A 16,469-nucleotide genomic window follows, 5' to 3' on the forward strand; every position below is an offset into this window, starting at 1 on the left:
AATCAGCTGGCGGTAAGTCTTCACCACATGTATGAAGTCTTATCAGCAATTTAAGTTTCTCAAATTTAAAACATGATCTTAAAGAACAATTAATCTAACTATAAACTTTCATTGAATTCATTTATGAATAAAAGAATTCAGAAACACAGTTCAAGAATGTTAATACTGTGGAGAAATTTAAATTTAAGGGTGGTCCCAAATAATCCTAAAAGAGACTAGAAATCAAAAGGGAAGCATAAAGCATTGACGTGAAAAGCTTAATTCAATAAACAAGTGTTGATTTTCTTAGATCTGGTACCAGATTTAATTTATGCTCCTTAACTTGAGCGTCTCTATTACCACAGGCTCGGGAAAAACAAATTGGCAGCGGCCTCTTCTCACTTATTTGCATCTGGTCTAGTCTATAGCAGTTTAAAGGACACTCATGTAGAAGTTAAGCTTTCTCATTTCATACACAAATTGGTTTTGCTAATAAGTTAACAAAGCAGAATGGGGGAACCTTAACACTACTTTAGTGTTTACATATTTACCTCAAAATGCTGATTCTAAGTTCTTTCAGTTTTCCAAGTCTGTATTAATTCATACCCTAGGTAACCTAAAAGCAATCAGAGAGAATATTTTAGAACATACAACTCATTTTTAAAAAACAACTTTAAGAAATTTCCTACTTTGACAAGACTTTCATAATTTATCTGAATAAGATCTCTGATAAAAACAATTCTTGTATTTATTGGGAGTCAAGAAAACAGTATATGTATGAAAGAGTTGCCCTTTAAAATTAGTATTTATTATGTTCTATTACAATTGAAAAATTTTAAAAGCTGTTAGCACAATCCAATCAGATATATAAGGGAGAATTCCTGGAAGTAAATTACATTTTCCCCCAGTAAAATCTTGATTTTAAAAATACTTAAAGACTACACTAAGTCAGTATCATGCTTTCATGAACTTATAACCCCTCTTCTAAGGAGTCAGTTTATGTTTTCTAAAACTACCTCATGCTTTGACTTTTAATTCCATTCTACACTGCCACCTAATATGATGCAAATTCAATAAAAAAACTTGGCCTGATATGTCACACTGGACATCTTTTCAATTAATATTCACCTCTATTCTAGAAGCACCAAAATAAAAATGATAACCCTTGAAAATTCAATGCAACTCCACTATTACAAAATTACTGTTGAGTTATCCAAATTACTTCCCTAAACAATTCTGTATAAAGATACATTAGAAAGTTAACATGCCAAGCACAGTGATGATTTATTTTATGTTCATACTACACAGCTAACAAGTCAAGTTTTCTCATTTTAATTGATGATCATGATTTAAATTACCAAAAAAAAAAAAAGTGTTTGATAGGGCTCTTTAAGATAACTCCGCAAAAGACATGCCACAGACCACAGGCTCAGTCAAGTTCTAGTATAAACCAACAAACTTAATCTAATTAGCATCTAAATCCCACATATGGCTGTACCCTTTCAGACAAAGGCTGAAACAATGGCTAAACCCTCCTAGTCTCAAAGGCATCTAGAGCTTCCTGCTGCGTATTTTCATAACTGGTAAAAACAGAAAACTTCCAACTCATTCATTTTATTATGTATCAGAGTCTGATACTACTAACTTTACGAACATCACTGTCCAGATTTCATCTCTACACTCATGAAGTCCAAAATGTGCAACTACCATGAAGTCCCAGAGTGAACAAAAGATAACACACACACAGTATCAATACTGTGACATTAAGACACAGTCAAAAGTACTTCTGGAAGCTAACAGATAAAACTAAAAATGTCTTGACGAGCTTTTAGTCCCTAGTGACAACTATTTTATGGAGATCCAAGACATTAATTTTAACTCCAACCAAGCCTAAATGCTAAGAGCATCCCTGGCTGTGGATATAAAATAACAGGTTTAGAATACAGGTTGCTGACATAAGCACAAATCAGAAATAAGTGACTTAATTCTCCCATTTGAAAACAAAGGGGAAGGCATCCCTTCCCCCTCCCTCTTTTCCATCCTTTTCTGCTGTACTTGAATCTTTCTAAAAGCTAAGTAAGCCTCTAGCCAGTCTCACGTCTCAGGAATGTTTCCTTAAGATATGTAATCACCAAGAAAGATATGCCCAATCTCCCAGTTTCCCAGGATGGCCTAATTTGTCAACCGACTCCAAATTGCAAAACTTACCTCCAGTCGTAAAGATACCAGAGAACTGGAAATTGTATCTTGAAAACACGGATGTAAAGTGTTGTAACCACTTAACTATACAAAAGAATAAGACTTCTATCTTTGCAATCTCTTTAGTGGATAGCCTAGATACACATCACATTCTGGTTTAATGCTCACTTAATAAAATTGTTTCCTCCCCTTCTACGTTTTGAGAGATTTTCTGGTTGGGAGGAGGTCATTTTTAATTCTATTTCCCCAGCATCAGCTTAAAAAAAAAAAAAAAAGTTCAACTCTCAAGCGGTATACATGATAAATAACAAAACCCCTTTCTTAAAATTTAAAACAGTAAAGAAATCCTAAACTATGCTGCCTAATGGCACTGGAGAGAACGGTTTTCAAAATGAAGAAAGAGCTGGAAGAAGTTGGCAAACACCTCCTCTTATCCCTAAAAAGGAATCTGAACACAGGGAGGATCCAAAGTGTTTACAAACAACTCCACCAACCTCCCTTTTCGAAATGAAAGCCAGAGGAGAAAGAGAGTCATCTGTCTTAAGCTCATTTATAAGTAAAGGTGATGAGCTCCCCTCCTAACACTTTGGGGCACACAGTCACTCCCTCCCCACGGAGGCCCTCTGATAAGGCAGGGACACTGGGTGAGGCCTCTGGGGATGGAGAAAGCAGTGTTTTCTCTACAAGTATCTTTTATTAAAATCATCTGAATGCCAGCAGATGACTATCTGTGTCAGGAAGGCCAAGGCCCATCCGACACCACCTCCTCTCTCTAAGGCTGTTTCCTTCCTATAAAACAGAACACTTGACTAGTATGAGAATTCAGTAATTAAATGCATATTAACCTCGGTAAAGAAAAAGTGCTTACCCAGAAATGCAGATGACACCACCCTTATGGCAGAAAGCAAAGAGGAACTAAAGGGCCTCTTGATGAAAGTGAAAGAGGAGAGGGAAAAAGCTGACTTAAAACTCAACATTCGAAAAACGAAGATCATGGCATCCAGTCCCATCACTTCATGGCAAATAGATGGGGAAACAATGGAAACAGGTGACAGACTTTATTTTCTTGGGCTCCAAAATCACTGCAGATGGTGACTGCAGCCATGAAATTAAAAGACGCTTGCTCAATGGAAGAAAAGCTATGACTAACCTAGACAGCATGTTAAAAAGCAGAGACGTCACTTTGTCGACAAAGGTCCATCTAGTCATAGCTATGGTCTTTCCAGTGGTCATGTATGGATGTGAGAGTTGGACCGTAAAGAAAGCTGAGTGCTGGCTGATTCATATCAATGTATGACAAAACCCACTGAAATGTTGTGAAGTAATTAGCCTCCAACTAATAAAAAAATTAAAAAAAAAAAAAGAAAGCTGAGTGCTGAAGAATTGATGTTTTTGAAATGCGGTGTTGGAGAAGACTCTTGAGAGTCCTGTGGACTGCAAGGAGATCAAACCAGTCCATCCTAAAGGAAATCAGTCCTGAATATTCATTGGAAGGACTGATACTGAAGCTAAAGCTCCAATACTTTGGCCACCTGATGCAAAGAACTGACTCGTTGAAAAATACCCTGATGCTGGGAAAGATTGAAGGCGGGAGGAAAAGGGGACGACAGAGGATGAGATGGTTGGATGGCATCACCGACTCAATGCACATGAGTTTGAGCAAGCTCCTGAAGTTGGTGATGGACAGGGAGGCCTGGCATGCTGCGGTACATGGGGTCACGAAGAGTCAGACATGACTGAGCAACTGAACTGAACTGAAAGAAGCCACACTCCCATCTCCATCTATAACCATCTATGTTTTCATAGAACTCTTAAGACTTTAAGGAACTCCTTTAAAGAACCCAAAATGTTTTATTAATCCTAAGATTCAGCATAAAAAAAGCATTCTCAAAGTTGAAGAACTATACAAGATTTTATACAGTATTTTTAATCAGATGAACTTGAAAAACCACAAACTCCAAACTACTAGTCACTATGAATTTACAATAAAATGAAAATCAATTTAAATTGCAAAGCATGGTATATAATGTAAAACAAAATTAAACAGTTGTCTGCCCACTAGTTCTCTTGAAAAGCAAAAACCAAAAAATACTACATGCTCCTTCTGTTTGGCTCCCCAAACTTCACTGAAAACATTACTTAACTGTTTTTGAGGCAATGAAATGGTTCACATGCATGGGCAAGTAATCATCCTCACCATTATCATTCAGTAGACAAGCTTGGAAAATATAAAATGCAAGAAAAGAGAAAACAAAAAGATAGGAAATATCCAAAATACCCATGGTACATGAAATAAAGATTTCAAGGATTTACCAACCATTATTTGGTGAATACAGATTACGAAAAGACTAAGGTCAAAGCAAAGACTGAGAGACCAAAGAGAAAAAGGATAATAATTTAAAGAATTTAAACACTGTAATTTTTAGTCTTAGGTAAATACACAGCACAACAGGAATATTTCTATTTTCACTTTTGTCATAACTATCATTATTAATTACAAATCCTTGCATATTTAATCTAGCCTACAACATTAACACAAACTACATTCAGATATGCTTCCTTGGCATTATCATTTATAATAGCAAAAAATGCCCCTTCCACCTTCCCAAAAAACTAAATGTCTAACAACAAATGAGGGAGTGATCTGGTAAACCACAGATGGCTCATTTGACATGTTGCAGTTCAACTGAGCTATTAAAATGATGACAGTTTGTAACAAACAAAAATGCTTATGTTATGGGATTCAGTGAAAAAAAAAATTTTTTATTTACAGGAAGATCTGGTTGTGTCCTCAAGTTAAAAACGAAAGAAAAGAAAGGGAAGAAGGGAGGAACAGAGGAAAAGAAAATTCCCCCCAAAATTGAGAATGGGATTACTAGCAGAAGTCATGTCTTTTTCCTTAAGGCTTTTCTGTATTTTAAAATTCCCTACAATTTGGATACTTTATTACATTTAGAATTAAACAAAGTCTTAAACTGAGGATGAAGACAACAAACACATATGACTCTGTCTTAAGTATTTGGTGGGTGGGAGGGCGGGGGGGAACTCCATTCTTAAGCCATTGAATGTGGTTTAAGATTTACCCCAGTTTCTATACCTGACACCACAAATTCACCAGCTTTCTTTTCCTGCATTACTCTATGAACCGAACAAATTTCTGCATTTCTCTAAAATCTGTAACATAAACATATTATGTTTACATTTCAATGTAATTATGCCTAAAATTAAATTTGTCCAAAATTGAAGTTGAATACAGGTCAAATACCATTTTAACAAATTCCATCCACCAAAATCTCCATATATAAAGTAACTCTAGGCTGCCAGCCAATGGCGCACTTACTTGGAATATTTCTTAAAAAGACAATATTCCAACACGTCAAAATGGCACAGATACCCACCTCTGCCCTTCAAGTCACCTATAATGACCTTTCCTCTGCAATTTTGTTTTCAGAGAGGTAAACATTTAATACATCACTAACTTTCAAGGTGAGTTTTTAGGTTAATATTTGGTTCGAAGTTTCTATACTTCAGTCAATAAAAAACAAGTGCTAGAATGTTATTCAATTTTTCCTTTTACACCACGTTAGAATGTCCAGGAGGAAAAAAAGAGTCACAGTTCTCTCTGACAGGCTGCTTTAACTCACTACATAATGCAAAGATATCACTACTGAAGAGAGGTCAGTTCTGAGACAAAAGGAGCCTAAGAAACTCCTAAGTGTAACAAACGCTCAGTCAGTGTTGAGTCAGGACGCAGACGTGTTCAAGTTCCAGGTGAGAGGCAAAGCCCACATCACAGCCACATGCAACCACACATGCGCTCTGCTTTCCCCGTGACCCCACCACGGGTGGACCACAGTCTCCAAGGACGAGTCTCTATTTGTGGAGCCCAACCCCTCCGCCCCACCTCCAGACCTTCCCTAGTAACCCCCATCATTCTGCTCTCCTCTCTCGCAGCACAGTGGGGGCTCCTGACACCACCCAAATCGGGGCTTCGTTACATCTGCTCCACATTAGATGTTATTGCCATTGCTCCTTCCCCCCAAAATTCTAAGGCCTTTGAAAGGAAAGATAATCTCATACTCGACTTACATAAAGGAAACCTGGCAATGTCCATAAAAAATTGTCATTCATTAATTCTATGTTGAGAATGAAACTTATTGATCAAAACCTAAATTAACTTGCATCTTTTTGTGGCCAAATAGAAAATTCAGTGTAGACACTTCCTACTTTTAAAAGATTTTAAACAACCCAGATGATTCCAACAAGTTTAATAGCCCTACCCTTGCCCCCTCCCTCAACAAAGAATAGTTCAGGGCTGACCTGGAACTATCAAAGCAAGAGATGCATCAATTCATACAGTGATAATTTTGACATCATCCAACTATAACCATTCTCCCACCCTAGTCCTTTCCATGTAACTCCCAACCTATAAAATTCTCATAAATGTTTCATTTTAGAATTTATTTTATTAGGTTTAAAATTCAGATAAAACTATTTAATGTCAACTAATAAATGCAGGAAAAAAATGACAGAAAAATCACCACTTTTAGCCACCCCATTAGTAATTAAGATGGGAATCACAGCTGCTGTGCAGTCACTGTGTCGTGTCTGACTCTCTGCGACCCCATGGACTGCAACACACCAGACTCCTCTGTCCGCCACTACCTCCTGGAGTTTGCTCAGATTTACATCTGTTGAGTGAGTGATGCCACCTAACCATCTCATCCTCTGCCACCCCCTTCTCCTTTTGCCTTCAATCTTTCCCAGGGTCAGGGCCTTTTCCAGTGAGTCAGCTCTTCGTCTCAGGTGGCCAAGGTATTAGAGATTCAGCTTCAACAAGTCCTTCCAATGAATATTCAGGGTTGATTTCCTTTGGAATTGACCGGTTTGATCTCCTTGCAGTCCAAAGAACTCTCAAGAGTCTTCTCCAGCACCACAATCTGAAATCATCCATTCTTTGGCACTCAGCCTTCTTTATGGTCCAACTCTCACATCCATACAAAACTATTGCAAAAACCACTGCCTTCCACTTGTTCTCCTTCTATTTGCCATAAAGTGATGGGAACAGAGCCTCTTGATGAAAGTGAAAGAGGAGAGTGAAAAAGTTGGCTTAAAACTCAACATTTGAAAAACGAAGATCATGGCATCTGGGCCCATCACTTCATGGCAAATAAGATGGGGAAACAGTGGCAACAGCGTCAGACTTTATTTTTTGGGCTCCAAAATCACTGCAGATGGTGACTGCAGCCACAAAGTTAAAAGACGCTTGCTCCTTAAAAGAAAAGTTATGACCAACCTAGACAGCATATTAAAAAGCAGAGACATTACTTTGCCAACAAAGGTCCGTCTCGTCAAGGCTATGGTTTTTCCAGCGGTCATGTATGGATGTGAGAGTTGGACCGTAAAGAAAGCTGAGTGCCGAAGAATTGATGCTTTTGAACTGTGGGGTTGGAGAAGACTCTTGAGAGTCCTGTGGACTGCAAGGAGATCAAACCAGTCCATCCTAAAGGAAATCAGTCCTGAATATTCATTGGAAGGACTGATACTGAAGCTGAAACTCCAATACTTTGGCCACCTGATGCAAAGAACTGACTCATTTGAAAAATACCCTGATGCTGGGAAAGACTGAGGGCTGGAGGAGAAGGGGACGACAGAGGATGAGATGGTTGGATGGCATCACTGACTCAATGGACATCAGTTTGAGTAAACTCTGGGAGTTGGTGATGGACAGGGAGGCCTGGTGTGCTGCAGTCCATGGGGTCGCAAAGAGTCAGACACAACTGAGCGACTGAACTGAACTGATGTGGCCAGATGTGCTTATTTAAGTTTTTTTACTGTTGAGTTTCAAGCCTGCTTTTTCCCCCTCTCCTCTTTAACCCTCAAGAGGCTCTTTAATTCCTCTTCACTTTCTGCCATTACAGTGGTATCATCTGTATATCTGAGGTTATTTACATTTTCCCCAGCAATCTTGATTCCAGTTTGTGATTCATCCAGCCTGGCATTTTGCATCATTACTCTGCATGTAAGTTAAATAAGCAGGGTGACAACATATAGTCTTTTCATTAAGAATCATTAAAGGATGACAAATCCATTGGGTAAAGTTTCAAAGTCTCTCCGTACATACTACCTACTAATTCAAATGAAAATTGTTATTTTTACACTGGAAAAGTGAAAGTGTTAGTCACTCAGTCAAGGCTAACTCTTTTTGATCCCACGCACTATAGCCCCCAGGCTCCTGTCTGTGGAATTCTCTAGTCATTCCCTTCTCCAGAGGATCTTCCTGACACAGAGATCAAATCCAGGTCTTCTGCATTGCAAGCAGATTCTTTACCATCTGAGCCACCAGGGAAGGTGGCTAGAAGACATAGTAAAAATGAGAGGCTTTTGTTCACTGCTGGTTGTATGCTTAAACCTGGCAAATACTACCTCCTTAACTCAAGTGAGAAAGTTAATGTCACCAATATTGGGACAACCTGACAATAAGTACCTCCTAATGAGATGAACTGAGAAAAGAACTATCATTTGTCAGAAGTGCAAAACCTGCATCTAATCCTGAGGAAACATGAAAACCAAATCTGAGGCTCATTTTACATAACGGCTGGCTTGCACTCTTCAAAAATGTCACTATCACACACACAAAAAAAAACCCTAAGAAACTATTCCAGATTAAGAGAGAAAAGAGACAGGACAACTGAACACAATGTACGCTGCTGTACCAAGTCTTGTATCAGGGAAAGCAAACTGCTACAGTGGATGTTTTGGGGATGAAGGAGGATGTGCCAATCTGGCACAAGGCAGCAGAGAGACGGCGGACACAAGTGGAACTCTCTGTCCCCTCCACCCCCACCTAAGATGATAACTACTAGTAAACGTAGGTAGCAACAGGGGATTCTTTATACTACAACTCATAAATCTGAAAACTATTTTAAAACATAAAAGTTAAAACTGTGCCAAAAACTGACCTGTATGTTTGGCTACTAGCAGAACACAGAAAAACAGAACACGTCCAATTTTATTTCAGAACAGTATACAGAGTAGTATTCAGTCTTCCCCACTTAAAAAAACAAAACTCTCATCTACCTCCTGACCCTTAAATTACTTGTTCGCTCATTCAACAAATACTGATTAAGCAAGACGTCCCCAGTGCAGCCTTGCGTTCCGCAGGATGTGAGAACCTGAGCTCAGCTCTGAAGCGTGTGCGGGAAGGGCACTCCTCGGGGAGAAGCCCACACGGGACATCGTGGGGACCAGCGGACAGCGGGCGCAGAAGCCCCCGCACAGAAACAGGCAAGACCGTGACACGGGTCAGATGAGCAGGAGCGAGGCCTTGAAGGGCCTCATACGCAGCTCTCCAGGGTCAGAATCTCATCCCGTGAGCCTTTTTAGTCTCGGTACACAGAAAGGGTCGTCACCGACTTAATCTCGGCCTGAGCCTCCATCAAGGCCCACTGACAAGAACGTCTAAACACAAGGCAAGAGACTCCTGAGCTTACCTCTCTCTTTTAGAGGGGACACTCCTTCTCCTGGCTGCAATCACTGCCTTTACACAGACTCATTTGCCTGGAACCAGCCCAGCTGGAGCACTGCAACCCCTTGTCCCAGGAACCAACCACCCACTCACTCCAAGCACGGAAGAACCACGATGTCGGTCACCCCATCTCCAGCGCCAAATCACTATCCCTGCCTGCCTGTAGCACATTTCCAGTTGGAGATCTGCACTTGGCTCTCAAGGGAGCCTTTCCAAAAATTCCGTAAGTACAGTTGATCTAAAAAGAAAGATGAAGATCTGCTACTGCTAAATACAATTTAAAAAAAAAGAAAAAAAGACCACCACCACACACACACACACACACACACACACACACAATTTCCCTTACAGGAATTCCAGAAATGTTTCAAGGAAGAAAAGCAGCATCAGAATAAACGCAGTCTCTAAGGGGCTTCCCTGGTGGCTCAGTGGTAAAGAGTCCGCCTGCCAATGAAGGAGACACAAGAGATATGTGTTCGATCCCTGGGCTGGGATGATCCCCTGGAGAAGGGAATGGCAACCCACTCCAGTATTCTTGCCTGGGAGAGATATTAATACCGTGGACAGAAAAGCCTGGCGGGCTACAGTCCATGCGGTCACTGAGTCGGGCATGACTGAGCATGCACATACATACAAGGTAATAGCTTTTACTGCACCCAATTATGTTACAATTAAACCCAATATGCATCTTATTACAGGAAAAACCCAGATAAGAGAGGAAAGGAAGTAGGCTCCAAAGACAGGGTGGAATGAAGCCATCTGTTAGCTCTAAGACTGCAGGTAAATAACTCCTCTCTCACTTCTCTACCAGGACCGACACAGACGGCAACCCCCTGGCTCACTTCTCCTCCCCTGCATAATTCACAACACAAACATTTAATTATTAGCTAAGTCAATGATGCCAATTATATTAAAAAAAAAAAAGAAAGAAAAAACAGGTTAAGATGTTTGGTGTGGAAAAAGGAACTGCATGTACTGGGGAGAGGAGGTGACAGACTGCAGAAGCCACACTCGAGAAGACTCTCTGAGCCCTTTGAGTCTCCTTGGAGGTCAGTTAAGAGCAAGCTACAGAGCTTACAAATCTTGGGACTACAGAGAATGGGAAGAAGGGCAAGAACCGAAACTACAACTGTTCTCATCTTTCAGAATTTTCGTTCTCCTCCTTAAAAAAAAAAAACAGGCAGGTACCCACCCTGGACCAAAGGACAAAACTGGCAGCTACCGTATCCACAAGCCCGTGTTTATAAGCCTGTATCATTTGACAGGAGCAAAGCTGTGAGGACACCCAACATGGGTCTGCTCACATGTGCCTGCGAAGGCACAAGTCCGGCGTCTCCGAGGGACCCCCTTAGTCAGGAAACTGTCTGATGCGACTGACACACAGTATCCAACACTAAGAGCAGAAGCCGGACCTGTCAGGCAGGGGCAACTGTGATGAATCAAACCAGGACTGCGAGACAGCTCAAAACCTTCACTGGAGTCCCTCTGCACTTGGGATAAGATCCGAAACCCTTGCTCTGGTGACCTGCCCCTCCCTCTCCCTCACTGGGGCGGGCTAGCTTCCCCAGCTCCTGCTGGTCACAGGACCTCAGACCCTCCGTCGAGCTCCTTCCCAGCTCAGAGCCTTCGCACACACCATCCCCTGCTATCTGCTCCCCAATCTTCGGTCTGGTGCCTCCTGCTCACAAAGTCAACAGCTTCAGTTAAAACACAGTTAAAAAACTTTTTCTCGTCACTCAGTATAGACAACACAGGTAAGCATTCTGCTAGAGCATTTGCTGCTAAGGCAAGACAGATTTCATACATGTATACATGTGTTTAAATGTGTGCATGCTAAAGAGGCCTTAGGAAATGTAACACATATAATCCCTATGTCCAGAACCAATCCAAGTGCCAGGCACAAGCAGGATCTACTTGAATAAATGAAGAAAGGCCGCCACAATGAGAAGCTCACACACAGTAACTACAGAGTAGCCCACGCAGCAATGAAGACCCAGCCCAGCCATAAATTAACTTCAGTTCAGTCGCTCAGTCGTGTCCGACTCTTTGCGACCCCATGAACCGCAGCATGTCAGGCCTCCCTGTCCATCACCTTTAAAAACAATGTAATAGACAATACTATCACATGATTAAATGCTGTAGCTTGATGATGCAACAGACAATGACTCACACATTTAAACTCTTAAGTAAAAACAAAAAACTGAACACAAAACCTTACCATATAATTTCCATGATAGAAAGTTAGAAAATAGGGAAAAGTAATTAAGTCAGAATGATGCTTGCTCTTTTTTGGAAGAGGCTGGTGAGGCGAGAGGGAAGTACCCGAGAGGGGGCGTTTAGAAAACCTTACAAAACACGGGTCTTACGTGTTCCTTGATCTGGGCACTGGTTACAAGCAAGTTCACTTTGTGTGTCCTTGTGATTTATGTGCTTTCCTGTGTATCAACTGAAAGTGATTCCACTTAATTTTAAAGGAGAAGTAAACAACCTTAATACAATGTGTAAAAAATTCTTCATTTACTATGGTAAGTATCATATCAAAAGCTCTCAGAGTAAAGAAGGAAAAGGAGAAAATTTACTTTTATTAAGCATTTACAGTCTATCATCTGGTCTAATCCACAAAGCAACACTAAGACAAGAATTAACTCCACTTTACAAGGATTTGAAATGACTCACCCAAGACTATTTGACTAATAAATAGGAGAGGTGGGATTCTACTTAGAATTTGGTTCACTCCAAACTTTTATTTTCACGATATACAAAACACCACGGTCTCAAAGGAAGTGTCAATTTACACTGGCTTACCCGTCAAAATATCTATGTGGATATGTTCCTTTCGATCTCTCCAGGGGGTTGAAAAAGAATGGACCCAATTTAAGATAAACAGATGCTCAATGAATATTTTAACTGAATCTGCACAAATACAGATAAGTAAATACTGTTTTAATCGTAAAGCTGTAGCACCTTAAATCAGCCCTGTCGATGGACAGTTCTCCTGGCCTTTCTAGTCTAAGAACATAGGTACTCAATAAATACACACTAGCAGACTACATCTCACCATTTTTTTCAGTATCTTTATCACATTTAGCTGAAGACTAAACATGATTTACTGCTTGATACAAACACTACCTAATGACTTCTTTCTCCAGTGGAATAAATAAGTGCTACTTTAAGAAAGATGATTAACACAAAGGGGGTTCAGACATAGTGAAACAATTAGATAAACTAATATTACAGGAACGGCAAGGTACTATGTAACTTTTTCGTCACTCAGTCTAGACAACACAGGTAAGCATTTTGCCAGAGCATTTGCTGCTAAGGCAAGACAGAGTTCATACATGCATATATGTGTTTAAGTGTGTGCATGCTAAAGAGGCCTTAGGAAAATTATTTATTTCCCTACTCCTGGCCAAAATATGGACCCAACTCATACGTAAAAAAACTTCCCGGAATTCTCCTAATGTTCAGCAACAGAAAAGCTAGAGATTTATAAAGATTGATTATAAATAATAACAGTATTCTTCATCAGAACTCTGTCATATGTCAATGAAAACTATTTTTTAACAAATTATCCCCAAAAGAAAGCACCCTTTGACAATGCTTCATTTCATACATTTTATTGAAGAGTTGGAAACTGAAGTCCATATATTACATAAGCAATAAAGAATTATTCTTCTTAAGTACTAACAGCATTTGGAAATTATAGCTTGCCTTAACTCCAGTTAAGCTTCCCTGGTGGCTCAGATGGTAAAGTGTCTGTCTGCAGTGTGGGAGACCCGGATTCGATCCCTGGGTCGGGAAGATCCCCTGGAGAAGGAAATGGCAACCCATTCCAGTATTCTTGCCTGGAAAATCCCATGGACGGAGGAGCCTGGTGGGCTACAGTCCATGGGATCGCAAAGAGTCGAACACGACTGAGCAACTTCACTTTCACTTCACTTAACTCCAGTAGAATATACACACTGCATTTAAATGTCTAATTTAGGTTGTTCTATTATTTGTTCATATAGCAACAAAATTATGCATTTTCCTCCAAACACCAAAATTATGTTTGGTCTAACATAAATTACCTGAGTTTACTATATGTGATAGGTACATATAAAGATTTTAAAATTAGGGGTTTTTTTTTTTCTTTTTAATGTTCAGCTATACAATATACAAGTCTGTGGGCAAAGGCGGGTAATCCCAGTACTGTGTTATATACAAAATTTAATAAGCTTTTAAAATTAAAATACAAGAGTGCCTATCAAGTACTTTTCCTCATTCATAGTATCAGAGGCCTCTCAGTGGGTTACTTGCTCTTCATCATAAGGATCAGATCAAAAGTTAAACAGCTCCTATCAGATTCTCATTCATTAATAATCATTTACTAAGCTGTACTTCTCACAGAGTTCACGGCAAGAATGATGGCAGGAGGAGAAGGGGACGACAGAAGGTGAGATGGTTGGATGGCATCACCAAATCCATGGACATGAGTTTGAGCAAGCTCCGGGAGATGGTAGAGGACAGGGAAGCCTGGTGGGCTACAGTCTATGGGGTTGCAAAGAGTCGGACACGACTGAACGACAACAAAGCTGTACTAGATGCAGAGATAAAAGATGAAAAGACTCAATTCTCTCTCCTTCAGAGAATTTTACCATCCTAAGGCAATATCCAACCTGATCTACTTTGAAGCTTTATTTCCCAAGGTTTTCACCTTAAGTTGCTCAGAACATCTCATGATTCCACCACTTACGGTCACTACATAGAACCCCCATGCTTAACAAATGCAGCCTCTCTTTTCCAGGTCTCACATTTAATCTAGATTCAGCATGAAATGGAGAAGTCTCTGAATTACATGAGTGCTTCAAAGATTACCGACTACAAGACTTTGGAGGCTTACAAACGTTCTCAGTTTAAAAGTGAGAAAACCAAAACTAACTATAGAAAGGCCAGGGCGACCTGCCCTTAAAGATACATCTAGTTATTTAGAAGCCAAGCCAACCTACGACACAGGTTTCCTAACCACTCGTTCTTTTACACTGTTCATTCATTCCACCGATCATGTCTGCCTCAATTTTCTGGAATTCTGTTGTTCCTTCGTTAACCAATTACTTCTCTTTATTTGTGTAGATATGGTCTAAATCGGCATCCATGGATGTGGTCCTGCAGGGGTCCCTGTACCTCCTACAAATGTATATAAAATTCTGAATATGCACATGCACATTTTTTCTGGGATAAGATTCATATCTTTTGTCAAATCAGGTATCTCCAAAGAATAAGACCCACAGGGCTATATCAAGTACATGTGACACATATATAAAAAGTTTATGCTGCTTCAAAATATAGATTCAAGGATAATGCACTTATTCATACATAATAGAGGAATGACGGTTATATAGTAAAGTTAGTAATATTTAAGGCTCTAGATTATGCTTGGTATCACTACTACAGGGACCCAACTAAGCTGAGCCATCTGATCCACTACAAACAAGCCTCACATATAATGAAGTGAAGTGAAATTCACTCAGTCATTTCCAACTCTTTGTGACTCCATGAACTATGGAGTCCATGGAATTCTCCAGACCAGAATACTGGAATGGGTAGCCTTTCCCTTCTCCAGGGGATCTTCCCATCCCAGGGATTGAACCCAGGTCTCCCGCATTGCAGGCAGATTCTTTACCAGCTGAGCCACAAGGGATGCCCTCACATAGAATACTTGTCTGTGAAATACTGCTCTCAAGCCCTTTTCCTTTTTCATCTTCCATTATAAAACTAAACATACATCTCAGTATTCATAAATTTTGGAAGAAATCACAACATAATCAAATCACATTAAGAACAGAGTCAAATTTCCTCTACTGTACATTATTTGAAGCAACATCAGCTAAATTTTATGAAATGCTGGTTGTGTGCTCAGTTCAGTTCAGTTCAGTCGCTCAGTCGTGTCTGACTCTTTGCAGCCCCATGAACCACAGCACGCCAGGCCTCCCTGTCCATCACCAACTCCTGGAGTTTACCCAAACTCGTGTCAATTGTGTCGGTGATGCCATCCAACCATCCAACCATCTCATCCTCTGTCGTCCCCTTCCCCTCCTGCCCTCAATCTTTCCCAGCATCAGGGTCTTTTCAAATGAGTCATCTCTTCACAACAGGCAGCCAAAGTACTGGACTTTCAGCTTCAACATCAGTCCCTCCAATGAACACCCAGGACTCATCTCCTTTAGGATGGACTGGCTGGATCTCCTTGCAGTCCAAGGGGCTCTCAAGGGTCTTCTGGCTAAAGGTTTAAGAAACTAAATTTTTCCTTACAACCTCAAGAAGTAGGCACTACTAACAAGATCAGATTTCAGATGAGGGAGCTACTCAGAAAGACCACCAGACACCCTGTGCTCCTCATGGATAAACTAAAGGAAGCAGAATTTGAACCCCTCTGACACCAAAGACTTGCTCTTAAACATTCTTATAATGCTTTGATAAAATATTAATATATTTAATTTTACAAAAGGAAAATAGCTGAAAATACTACTAGTAGGAGCTACTCGAGTGACGGCCAATCAGCAGGATGTACATGAGGAGACACCACTTAAAGCTCTGGGCTCATCATGTTAAACTTACCCTCTCAAGAGAATCTCTGCTACTGCCTTTCTTTTTCCCTTCAAATAGGATTACTGACCTAACTCCTTAATCAAAGAACCTTTCTACATCATGTCAAAGATCAGCTCTTAAACTGAGATCCTTCTCTCATTATCTGAGCTCTTTAAACACTTTATTTTAAAATTCT

The 16,469-nt window shown here is 40.2% G+C and overlaps 1 protein-coding gene across 6 annotated transcripts in view; it reads right to left on the minus strand.

The window, feature by feature from the left end:
• DICER1 (dicer 1, ribonuclease III) overlaps positions 1–16,469 on the minus strand; it is a 74,861-nt gene that overhangs the window by 52,996 nt on the left and 5,396 nt on the right. For 3 of the 6 annotated variants that reach the window (XM_043921322.1, XM_043921321.1, XM_043921316.1), the window contains exon 2: positions 531–595. The exons of 2 other annotated variants lie outside the window; for them this stretch is intronic. The gene's annotated coding sequence lies outside the window, so the exon portion shown is untranslated. Of the gene's footprint in view, positions 1–530; positions 596–16,469 lie in introns of those variants that run through there. One more of the 6 variants, XR_006344347.1, reaches the window with a different exon arrangement.

The sequence above is a fragment of the Cervus elaphus genome, chromosome 13, assembly GCF_910594005.1.
Source record: "Cervus elaphus chromosome 13, mCerEla1.1, whole genome shotgun sequence".
Lineage (NCBI taxonomy): Eukaryota > Metazoa > Chordata > Mammalia > Artiodactyla > Cervidae > Cervus > Cervus elaphus.